Source organism: Panthera onca, chromosome A1 (genome assembly GCF_046562875.1).
Source record: "Panthera onca isolate mPanOnc1 chromosome A1, mPanOnc1 haplotype 2, whole genome shotgun sequence".
NCBI lineage: Eukaryota > Metazoa > Chordata > Mammalia > Carnivora > Felidae > Panthera > Panthera onca.
In genome coordinates this window covers 210886084-210896875 of record NC_138339.1, presented here as the reverse complement: position 1 = coordinate 210896875, position 10792 = coordinate 210886084, and the positions used below count along the sequence as shown (strand labels likewise).

The 10792-nt window shown below is 45.6% G+C and overlaps 1 long non-coding RNA gene across 1 annotated transcript; it reads right to left on the bottom strand.

The window, feature by feature from the left end:
- Window positions 1-502: 502 nt before the first annotated feature.
- Window positions 503-8189, bottom strand: LOC132682018 (uncharacterized). The gene is made up of 4 exons (XR_009611406.3): window positions 7862-8189; window positions 5282-5418; window positions 4872-5121; window positions 503-3396 (listed from the first exon to the last, which is right to left on the bottom strand). It is a non-coding gene; the product is annotated as an uncharacterized LOC132682018 (long non-coding RNA).
- Between the last annotated feature and the right edge of the window lie 2603 nt (window positions 8190-10792).

Genomic DNA, 10792 nt, shown 5'->3' with positions numbered 1-10792 from the left:
AAGTGTCACATGATGGCGGTTAACACAAGGTGCTTTTTTTTTTCCTAGTGTAAATGGTAACCGGGTAATAAGAAAGGCACTTTTGTCAAGACAGCAGGGCATAACCAGCGACAGTAATTTCAAGGACTTTGAGTGAGCTGTGTGGTTAGGCTCGGTTGTCAGTCCCCAAAGCATCAGGCTGGAGTCAGTTCCCAACATCATTGAGCTTCAACTTCTACCTTTAGAGCAGGGCGATTCTGCATGTCAAATCTGGAATCTAAATGAATGTGAAACTCTGTTGGAGAAACCTCAATTCCTCTTTGCAGCCACAGCTGGGCGGCCACCGGAGAGTTTCAGGCTAGACATGTTTTTCCCCAACATCTGTCAGCTTAGCTAAATCAGAGCTCCAAATGAACAGTGTAATACCCAAGATCATTATCTGGATTTGTGACACTCCCTCCCTGTTCTCCCTGGAGGATTTAGGATTCAAAATGAAAAACAACATTTGTAAGGGATCAGGAAAGGGAGGATTTTCATCTTTATTATTATTACTACCAATAATACATTTTCATTAACATGGTTTTAATGGTATGAAACGAGAGAAATGAAACATGCCCCCTCCAAGTCAACACATTCCCCTGTGCCTTTTGCCTAAGGTACTGTATCCTAGACTCATTCAATCCAAGATAAGCCTATTAATTAAGCTTCCATCTACAGGTGCAGTCTACACAGATGTAATTTGCTCCTGTGAGCTAACTGAGAACTTGCAGATGGGCTCTGGGTTTTGCACTTTTTTCTTTTTTTTTTTTTTTTTACAACATGGAAAAGATGTGGTCTCTGCTCCAGGTAGAAGGAGAGAGTTAATCCACTAATCAAGTCAACAAATATTTATTGAGTGCCTACTTGATACTCAGCTAGGTGCTGGTGCTGTAAGGGATGCATGAGGAGAAAACTTACACCTTTAATGAGGAAACATGACTCACATTACAAGCAGTGTGGCACTGTGGACAGAGCATAGTGTCTGGAATCAGGCAGACCTGGTTTGGAAATCCAGTTCCACAGCTTAAAAATGGCATGACCTTGAAAATTTTATTTCACATTGTAGGCACCTGGTTTCTTTTTATTAAAACAGGATATTAATACCTTGAAGATTGTTGTAAGCATTAGCAATAACTTTGTAAAGCACCTGTTCCATCAGAGACACTCCAAAAATATTATTATAAGGTGGAGATATTTTACATATATATTATGCTTTGGTTATGGTTATGCAAAGATAGTTATGCAAATACTCAGAGTCAGGAGAAATAGTGCCAGCCAGAATAGATGGGTAAACATTGAGCACAACTAAGGTAGCCCTTAGTAATGACAGAATCAAATTGCTGGAAGGAATCTTACAGGTCAACCGGTGGTCCAAACGACTCATTCTACCAATGGAGAAACAGAGGCTCAGATAAGTTGAATTCCCCAGACTAGTAAATAAATTGGGAGCAGAGGCCAAATTGGACTTATGTGTGACCCTGCTTTTGGAGCTGGTGCTATGTGATGTGGTGGTTCCCAAACCTGGCAGAGCCCTAGGATATCTTGCGGGCTAAAAAAAAAGGCTTTTAAGAGAGTCTGATTCACGAGGTTGAAGTGAGGGCCAGGAAAATGGTTTTGCAGTGAGTTCCCGGCTTGAGGACCAGCTCCCTGGTGAGCTTTAGGAGCACTGAACTGGGAGCTACAGACCCAGCACTTTCTCTCTCCTGCTGTGGGAAAGCCAACCTGGGCCATTCTTAGTCTTCTCTGGCTCTTGAAGGGGTTGCCCTGGTTGAGATCCTGGGCACCTCCGTTGCTCATCAGCACTCTGTTATACCACATTAGCTTAGCCTGGGACTGAAGTTTGGGTCTGGCCAACAGAGGTGGTGGCAGGAAGGTGGGGCTGTGAGACAAACCTGGCTGGGGAGGTGGTTCCTGAGGGAAGGAGAGGGAGGCCTGATCACATAGCTAGGAAAGGGCTCAAGGATGGAGAGCTCTGTGGTGTGTGTGTGTGGGGGGGGGACATCATTTTATAGTGGAACACGTGCTAGGTTGTGTTCTGTGGTGGAACATGAGGCCTTTGAGATGCTCTAAAAGAGATCTCTGTGCACATAAGTTTGGGGAGATGCTACATATTGCATCCCCGTCTAAGAGATTCATAATGCACAGGGAGAGCTCTGATGAATCTTATTAACTTCACTTAGACTGGAATGTTCCAAATGTATCGGATCACAGGGCACTTAAAAAAAAAAAAACCATTAAGTAATGTTCCACGGAACACATTTTGGGGAACACTGTTATAGCAAATAGAGTCATTATGAGTTCTGTGCTCGGTCTTAGAGAACTTTTAGAGGAACTCAGGGAAGTGATCATTAGAAAGAGCACTTAAGAAGAGCAGGAAATGAACTGGAATTTCTCAGCCTAGAGGAGAGAAGCTTTACGCGACGCGTTTTTAGTTATATGAATTGGTATAATGAGGGATATGATTGATTGTTCTTCATATTCACGGAGCATCAAGCCAGAAGGAATGGGCTTAAGAGTTAGGCCTAGAGATTTAGGAAGAAGAAAACGGAAATCTTTCTGATAAGGGATATAAACTAGGATAGTTTGTCTAGGGAAATAACACAAGTTCCAGAGTCTCATCCATTTCATGAAATAAATTCAGAAAGGAAGCCTAGATAACGACGGACTCAAGTCCCCTGCATTTTCTTCTCTGTCTTTTGATCTTCAGGGATCTATGTACTTACACGGGTGACACAGAGCAGCCTCGCGATCTGAACAAAGATCCAGCAGGTTAGAGAACCATAGATTCAGAAAGAACTCAACCTCTTCTCCAACTTCCTACCAAAGTGGGCGTAATTTTGGCAACACTCTTGCCCCCTGGCCTTCAGGAATATGCTGGGAACACCTCCAATGACAGAGAAATTGTTCCTTTTCTAAGCAGCTCATTTCATTTATGGATGGCTTAAATTGTCAGGCAGTGCGGCCTTACCACAAACCAAAATATGTTTCAACTCATTTTACACATTTCAGAGCTGGCTATTTATGTCGGAGCTCCACAGAGCATGCTTGTTACTTTTTCCCTATGAGATGACCATTCAGATGTCCAAAGACAAATATCGTATCTGCACTAATACCTCCCCAAGACAAATCGTCCAAGTCATTCAGCTGTTTCTCCTACCCCACATTTCTAGAAACTTCACCATGCCTCCAGTGAATATGGGTTGATCATCGTGAACTACAGCTGAATTACGTCCCCTCTGGCACTGGCAGAGTCCCGCTGCAGAGAGCCATGCGTGCAGGGCCAGTCTCTAGGACAGAGCACTCAGGCCAGTCTAGGATGTCTGGAGGGCTGGTCCGGCAGATCTATCCGGTCTCTCAACACGTAGGGTCGAGGGGCCACTAGAAGGAACGAAACACACACTGATATAAAAAAAAGGTTGATGAGCACTAGCTTGGCAAGGTCATGGACTCTCAGGAAAGGGCATTGTGCCAGAGCTTTAGGGGCTAGAAAGGGTCAGACCTATGATTTCTCCAAGTCCCTGAGTGCACTAGCCGAAGCCGCTTTGTGAACCTATTAATGGGGTGAAATATGGAAATGCAGGAGATGTCCCCGCAGCCTCCTGTGTCGCATCTTCCCAGCAGTTACGCCATTGCTAGGGGGAGTAGGAAAGGAGGTTTGGAGGGGCTCTGTACCTGGGGGTGTACGGGAGGCGTTCCTGTGGGGGAGAGCAGGAATCACTCCCAGAAATACTCGTCGTGGCCCTCACTGGGACCACGCCTGCCCCAGACCTCACCGGCCTGAAAATACAAGCCAGACTTTATCCATTTGTTCAGTTCTTTCCGCTTCCAATAAAAACAAAGCAAAAAACAAAACAAAAAACTGCTCTTCTCAGTTCGTGTTGGTTAGCAATCTTGTCACGCAGTTAATGAAAATACTCCCCCCTCCCGCCCCCGCACAAACCACTATCAAGTTCTTCCTCATAATGCAGTAAATTCTTTGAGTCTAAATGCAGGATGAGAATTCTTTGAGTCTAAATACAGTTGTCCTTGCTATATTTTTATTTATATGACTTTATTGATGATTCGTAAAATTGTTTCTTTTGAAGTGCTGGATATTCCTGATATCTTGGAGTCTCTTGTTTTGATAAACAAGCCTTCCACCTCTTCCTCAAAGCCTTGGTACAGGCACACCAGAAAAGGATCAGGGGCGAGAGTTTTGTGGCTTGCTGCTAGAGACTTCTCTTGAGCGGGCCACCAGCCCTTTCATCAACTCTTTGGGTTAAAATGTCCAGAATGAAAATACGATACATTCATAGAGTAGGACGATTGTCACTCCGTGTTTCTCCGTCTTGTTCACGGAGAAAGGAAGGCTACTGAAATCAAGATACATTATGCAATAGTTTGATTTTTTTTCCCCCTTTCTGTCTGCTATTCATGGGAAATTGGACTTGCTGGGAGACTGATGGTGTCTTTTAGCAGACGGAATTGCTAACTCTGGGTGAAAGAAGTCTTGCCCTCCCACTCACAGGCACGTCCGCTGGGTAACAAGGAACAACTGCCTTTCACAGCGTGGAGCTCCAACTCTTAGAGCAGTTTACATGGCCTTAGCCAATTGGCTCCCTTTTCTAGCCTGGTCTTTCTTTGCTTTCCCCCTCCTGCTCCAATCCTCTTAATAGGGCCACACTCCCTAAACTTGCAGCTATTAGTGCTTTCCTCCCAGTTCCTGAACATAGGACACTCTTCTCCCTCCATTTTGTTTGACTACCTCCTGCACAGCCGCCAGCTGAGATCGATCTCCCTCGAGAGCACTAACCTCCACGTCTCCAGGCTGGATCAGGTGTCCTTCCCATGCGTTCCCTCCCATCCAGACTTACCCCCGTAGTAACACCTGCCACTCAGGTGTCCTGGCAGATGGACTTCTTCCACTTGGCTGTTCATTCCTTGAGTGGAGATTGTGTCTGGTGCAAGGCAGGCTCTCAGTGAGTCAAGTAGAAACCACCAGGCTGGGAGATCACAGGGTCTGAAGACATATTAGAGTATTCTGAAAGAGCTCAAGGTCCTTTGTTGATATTTAGGGTCTGGCCGTGAGCAAGTCATTGTCCTTTGGGGCTTCAGTTTCTTTATCTGTGAAATGAAGATGATCTCTAAGACTCTAAGCTAATGCAACAAAGAGCCTTCAATTGGAAACTTGAAGTTCTGACTTTGACCCGCAGAGAGATTGGGAAAGACATTTAACCCACTCACTTCTCTGAGTCTCAGTTTCCTTATTGATAAAAAGGCTGACCTCTGTGCAGTTGGATGGTGTTGGAGACAGACAGGTGGCTGTTGAGCAAGTCACTTCGTGCCTCAGTTTCCTCAGTTACAAATCCTCATTGCTCGGCGGCATCCTGGTGAGGACTAAATGAGCTATAACCCCGGTAACTAGGGAAGAGGATAACAACATATCGAACACCAACTCTGTGTTACCTGCATTTGTTATAGAACTTGATCCTGCCAATAACCTATGTGATAGGTTTTACAAATCTCATTTTCAAGAAGTGGTTCAAGGTCACACTGTTTGTAATTGGCAGGCGGGCTTCCCAGGGTGACTCATGCCTGTCCCATTTCACCCTGTGGCTCTGTTCCTCCTTTGTTCAGTGCTCAGCACTGGGCTCTTTCTGCCTTTCGAGGTCCAAGTCTGGCTTCAGGACCCGCTCCAGCCCCAGGAAGGAGCCCATGCTAACATGAGCCTCCCTGGCTTGCAGATGGAGCGAGGTCTGGCTGGAGCCTGCTGGCACTGAGGGCATGGCTGGCTCGAAGCCCCGCTCATGATCTTTCTCCGGAGTGGAGGCGGCTGGGGGGGTGGGGATGGGGAGCAGGCACAGAGGCGTCCAGGCAGCGTGCATGGTTTATAAAAAGCCATCAGGAGCACTGTCCTGGGACTGCAGTCATTTATCCACACTTTTTCCTTGTAAAATGTTACTGACTGTTTTACACCAAGGACAGTTTATCCTGAATGGGATGTACAGGCATTCAATTCACCTCTACTTTTTGCCAACTCTGCTTTTTCCCCCCCTTGCTTCTGAAGTTATATATGGTTCTGAGAGAGGAAGCCATTTTCTATCTGAGGGAAAAAAAGAGCTGACGGCTTTAAAGAGAAACCTTCCATCATAGGAGAGAACATTTGGTTGGAGAGATAATGCCTTTGTTTTTAAAAATGGAATCCTGCTTCAGTGGTATTACATTCTTCTGAAATTGACCCCATTTCCGGTCAGATGCTAAGAACATTACAGAGGTGATCTGTATCAGTGTTCCTCATGAGGGGAAAGTGGAGGAGAGATAAGATCAGCCCCATTTTTCAAATGGGGAAATTGAAGCTCAAAGTGGTTAAATCACTTGTTTAAGAACCCAGCGGAAGGCTGCTGGGGCAAATTGGGGTTAATAATGGAGAACAGAAAGAGAGAGCCCACCTCTGAACCAGATGCTGCCCCTCTCCTGCCCCCCCACTGTACTTCTCCCCAGTTTGTGAGACAGGTATCGCTTTGTGCTCCATTGCAAATGAAGAGACTGGGTTTCTGTGACATTAGCGATTGGCTGAAAGTCACACACTTTGTTATCGCAAAGCAGGTCTCAAGCCCAAGCCTTCTGAATCCAGGCCCTCCAGCTGCCGCCCTTAGTACCAGCCACTTGCCTGCCCCAGCTTTCGCGGAGAATCTAAATATAATGGATTGCTGCTGCAGAATGCCAGGATATTTTAATTTATAGAAAAGAATAATGGGGTTCAGGTGAATGCCCTCTTCTGTATATTCTCTTTGGAATGAGGCTTAGCTTTATTGTCCCTTTCACTTCCCGTTAGTTCTAGCTAAAGTGATTCCATAATGACATATAAACCCAAACATGAGTAATTGATGGCAGCCTCAGGAGCTTGAGCAGAATAAAACCAGACCGACTAGAATCTCCAGGGTGAAGAATTAACATTTATTGGTTTAGGGAAATGAATTTATGTCCCAATAAAGCTGGTTACGGACTAGACAGTGATTTAATGAGGTGCCTTCTGTAAAAAGAGCAAATATGAACTTCTGGGCTTGGGTTAGGGTGTAACTGAAATGGCACCTACTAAACCAGTTTTTCAGGTGGGTTCAGAAAAACCCATGAAATTTCCTCAATCCATGAAATTTGTGTTTAACCCATTTTGCTTCTATGGAATTGAAAGTTGAAGGGACATTGAATCAGCATCTCTAAAACCATGAACGGTACATTTGTTCATGGCTCCCACCAGATCAGGGCTCTGAGCACTCCTGGAAGCTTGAAGAGTATTAGGACAAATGGCATCAGAAAAGAGGAAACAACTTAATCTAGATATGCATGACACCGTTTAGGTCTATCGGCTCTTGTTCTGGGTCTGTAGGAAGATGGGGAGGGAAAGGGTGGAGAGAATAAAGGTCCAAGGTGCCTTGTCAGGGGTGGGGCAGTGAGCAGAAAAGGATGTCCTTGGCAATTGTCCCTTGGCCATCGGACAGTCCGTATCTGCCATCATAAGCCAAGACCATCCCTGCCCCCGCCCCTGCTCTCGTTGCTTCTTCATTAACAGAACTGAGGAATTGGTTTGCTTTGATAATAAAATTCTCAGGCCCCAACCATCAGAGTCATGTTGACTCTTTTTATCTTGCAGCCTGTATCTACCATCAGAAAATCCCAAAGGCTCTCCTTTCAAAATACCTCTAAAGCCTTGCCATTTTTCACCACATCCACTGCTACCTTTCCAGTTCAGCCGCCTACCCTCTCTTCGCCTGGGCAACTGCAATGGCATCCTAATTGGTCTTCCTCCTTCTATTCTGGAGTCTCCCTCCCAACTTCCACACACACATTTACAATCTGGACTTACTGGAGTGGCCGGAGGGGGGTTGCTTTTCGAATAATAGTCAGATGCTGCCTCCTCTCTGCTCCAACCTGCCGGTGGCTCGCCATCTCACACAGAATGAAGCAAAAGTCATTGTAATGACTCACCGACCCTTCCAGAGCTGGGCCCTCTCCAGGCACCCCTGCTCTCTGACCTCCGCCCCTATCACCGTATTCCTGCAGCTTCCTGCTGTGGCCTCGTTGGCCTCCTTGCTTTTGCTCTTCTTCTGCCTCTGCCCGTCTGCTGGCACTGCTCTTCTCCCAGACACCCGGGTGGCTGGCTCCTTGACGGACTTCACGGTTTTACGCACTCTCGCCTTCACAGCGGAAGTCCACTCTGCCTACCCCATTTAATGCTGCAGCCCCTCCAAGCCCCTCAAGTGCTCCTGATCCTCCTTATCCACCTCTGGTTTTCCCAGAGCACCTGTTACTTTTGGATATGTTTTCTAATTCACTTATTTATTCTGCTTTTGTTTATTTATGACTCTCTCATTTGAATGTGAGCTCTGCAAGGACTGGAATCTTTCTGTTCTGCTTACCGATGCAACCCCAAAGTCTAGGACAGTGCCTGGCACGTCAGAGGTGCTCTGTAAATGCTTGTTTAATGAACGAACGAATGAATGAATGAATGGGAAGTCTGCTGAAAGTCATCTTAGAGTAGATTTCATACTGACGTGAGAAGCAGGAGTAATTCAATTTTGTTTTCACCGTTGGATATATTTGCAGCCTGATTTTTCTTACATGTTTGTTTTTAACTCTGGAAAATAAGATACATTGAATTGGATTCAAGCGGCATTTTCTATGGCTACAAAGTCTTGAGATCGTGGGCAAATGAACTGCAGTTAGATGAAGAGGATTTTTATTTGAAGAATTCCTGTTAAATTCTATCTTATTGGGGCATATTGGAAAATTTGAAATTTGAAACTAAGTGGAATAGCATTAGGAAAAGTGTACCCTCCTGTAATGTCACCATTGACACTGACAAAATATTTGAGCGCCCACTGGGTGCAGAGCAGTGGAAAAAAAAAATCCCGTTAAATGTGTGGCACACACATCTGTGCCGCTGTGAGGCCAGATGTTCTAGTTGTGGGAGTTTTATGTTTCCAGTACTTCTAAACAGGAATGTCAGATTTCGTGCATTTAAATTAACACTGTGAGGAGTACCTGTTAAATGTAAGATGTGGTCAACAGTGAAGAAAGCAGAAGCTGATTGGCTCAAGCAGAAATATCCTGCAGCACTCGGCATGACTTTTTCTTATTGCACTTTATCAGACAAAACGTAGACCATAGTTGTCATCCTAATTCACATTTGTTTAGCACCGTGCGGCTTACAAAGCACTTGCTTGTAATAGATCATCTCAAGTGTATCGTCTCTGGGAAAAGATTTGCCCAAGCCATTGTCCCTCCTGTTGTAGTTGGTATGTAGAGTCTGGTTTTGCAGCCCTGGGGGCAAACTGTTCAGTGTTGTGTGGGTGAAAAGGAACCCAAGGCTAGGGGGCGGGCCACAGGGCACTCACACATGTGCATCCAGAGCACAGACCTCACCACCATGCCTCCTGGTTTCAAATCCAGGTTTGCCTTTTACTTGCTGTGACTCTTGTGCCTCATTTCATCATCTGTGAAATGGGGTTAGTAATAATAGCTCCTTATAAGACACCTAGGAGAATGAAATGAATTGCTTTCTTTTTTTAAATGAGAGAGAGAGAGAGGGAGACACAGAAAGAATCCCAAGCAACCTCCATGCTCAGTGTGGAGCCCGACATGGGACTCGATCCCACAGTCCTGGGATCATGACCTGAGCTGAAATCAAGACTCTCACACTCAATCGACTGAGCCACCCAGGTACCCCAAATTCCTAAGTGGAGAGTACTTAGAGCAATTCCTGGTATCTGGGAAATCTCCCATGCATGCGAGCTGTTAGTATCAGTGAATGGACCTGCTTGTCTCTCATATTTCTTTCACTTTGCTGGTCAGACTATTGGAAAATTTCTTCTTGGGGTCACTCTTTTGGATATATGATTTTAACATTGTTAAGACATAGAACCATAGGAGAATCAGATGAAAACTGTGGATTCCTTCTCCAGAACAACAGGCATATTCACATGTGTCGACATTTTTGCTTATAATTTCAGGAAGTTTGTAAATTTCTGAAATCCAGAGGAAGAATCTCCAGGTGAGAGTACTGTGTCTCCAGAGGCTCACATTAGATTGTCCCTGCTTGAGCCATCACATTATGCCACCCATGCCTGTGACCACAGAGCAGGAACCATTTGACATATCACATTTAGAACCTGGATCACTGGAAGAGATGACTCAGGGGATTCTGTTGTGTCCCATGAGGGAATAAAGAGAGGGGACACAGACAGTGGAACAGGTGTCTTTAGAGACCAGCTTTCTTCACAAAATCACTCTCCTGGGGCACCTCTTCTCAACGACGCCCGGCTGCCTGGCTCTGCTCCAAAACCTGAGTAAGCCTGACATTCTCTCCTTCAGCTTCCTCCTGTGCTCAGTGACTTCTCCCTGGGGCAGCCAGCTGCTGAGAAGCCCTGAGAGGGAGGGAGTCATCCCGATGAAAGTGAAGAGGGTCTGAGCAGATCATAGCGGCAAGAGCGATCTGACAAAGGGAGTTACACCGTGGAGGCAGAGCTGTATAATTGGATGTCAATATATGTAATTCAAAACTCAGTCTCCAGGTATCCCAACTTCCCAGGGAGATGAAAAAGAATCTTTCAGTATGAAAGCTTGTTACATCTCAAAGCACGCTGGTGCTTCCCAAGGACAGAGCGAGAAAGTAGAGTCACAAGAGCTGCTGCGACATGGCATGTCATTGTCACCTTCTCCCATCACAGTCGGAGGGACCTTTAGATTTCTCTTTTGTGTCTCTTCTTCTTCTGCAGCTCCCTAGGACAGGGCAGGG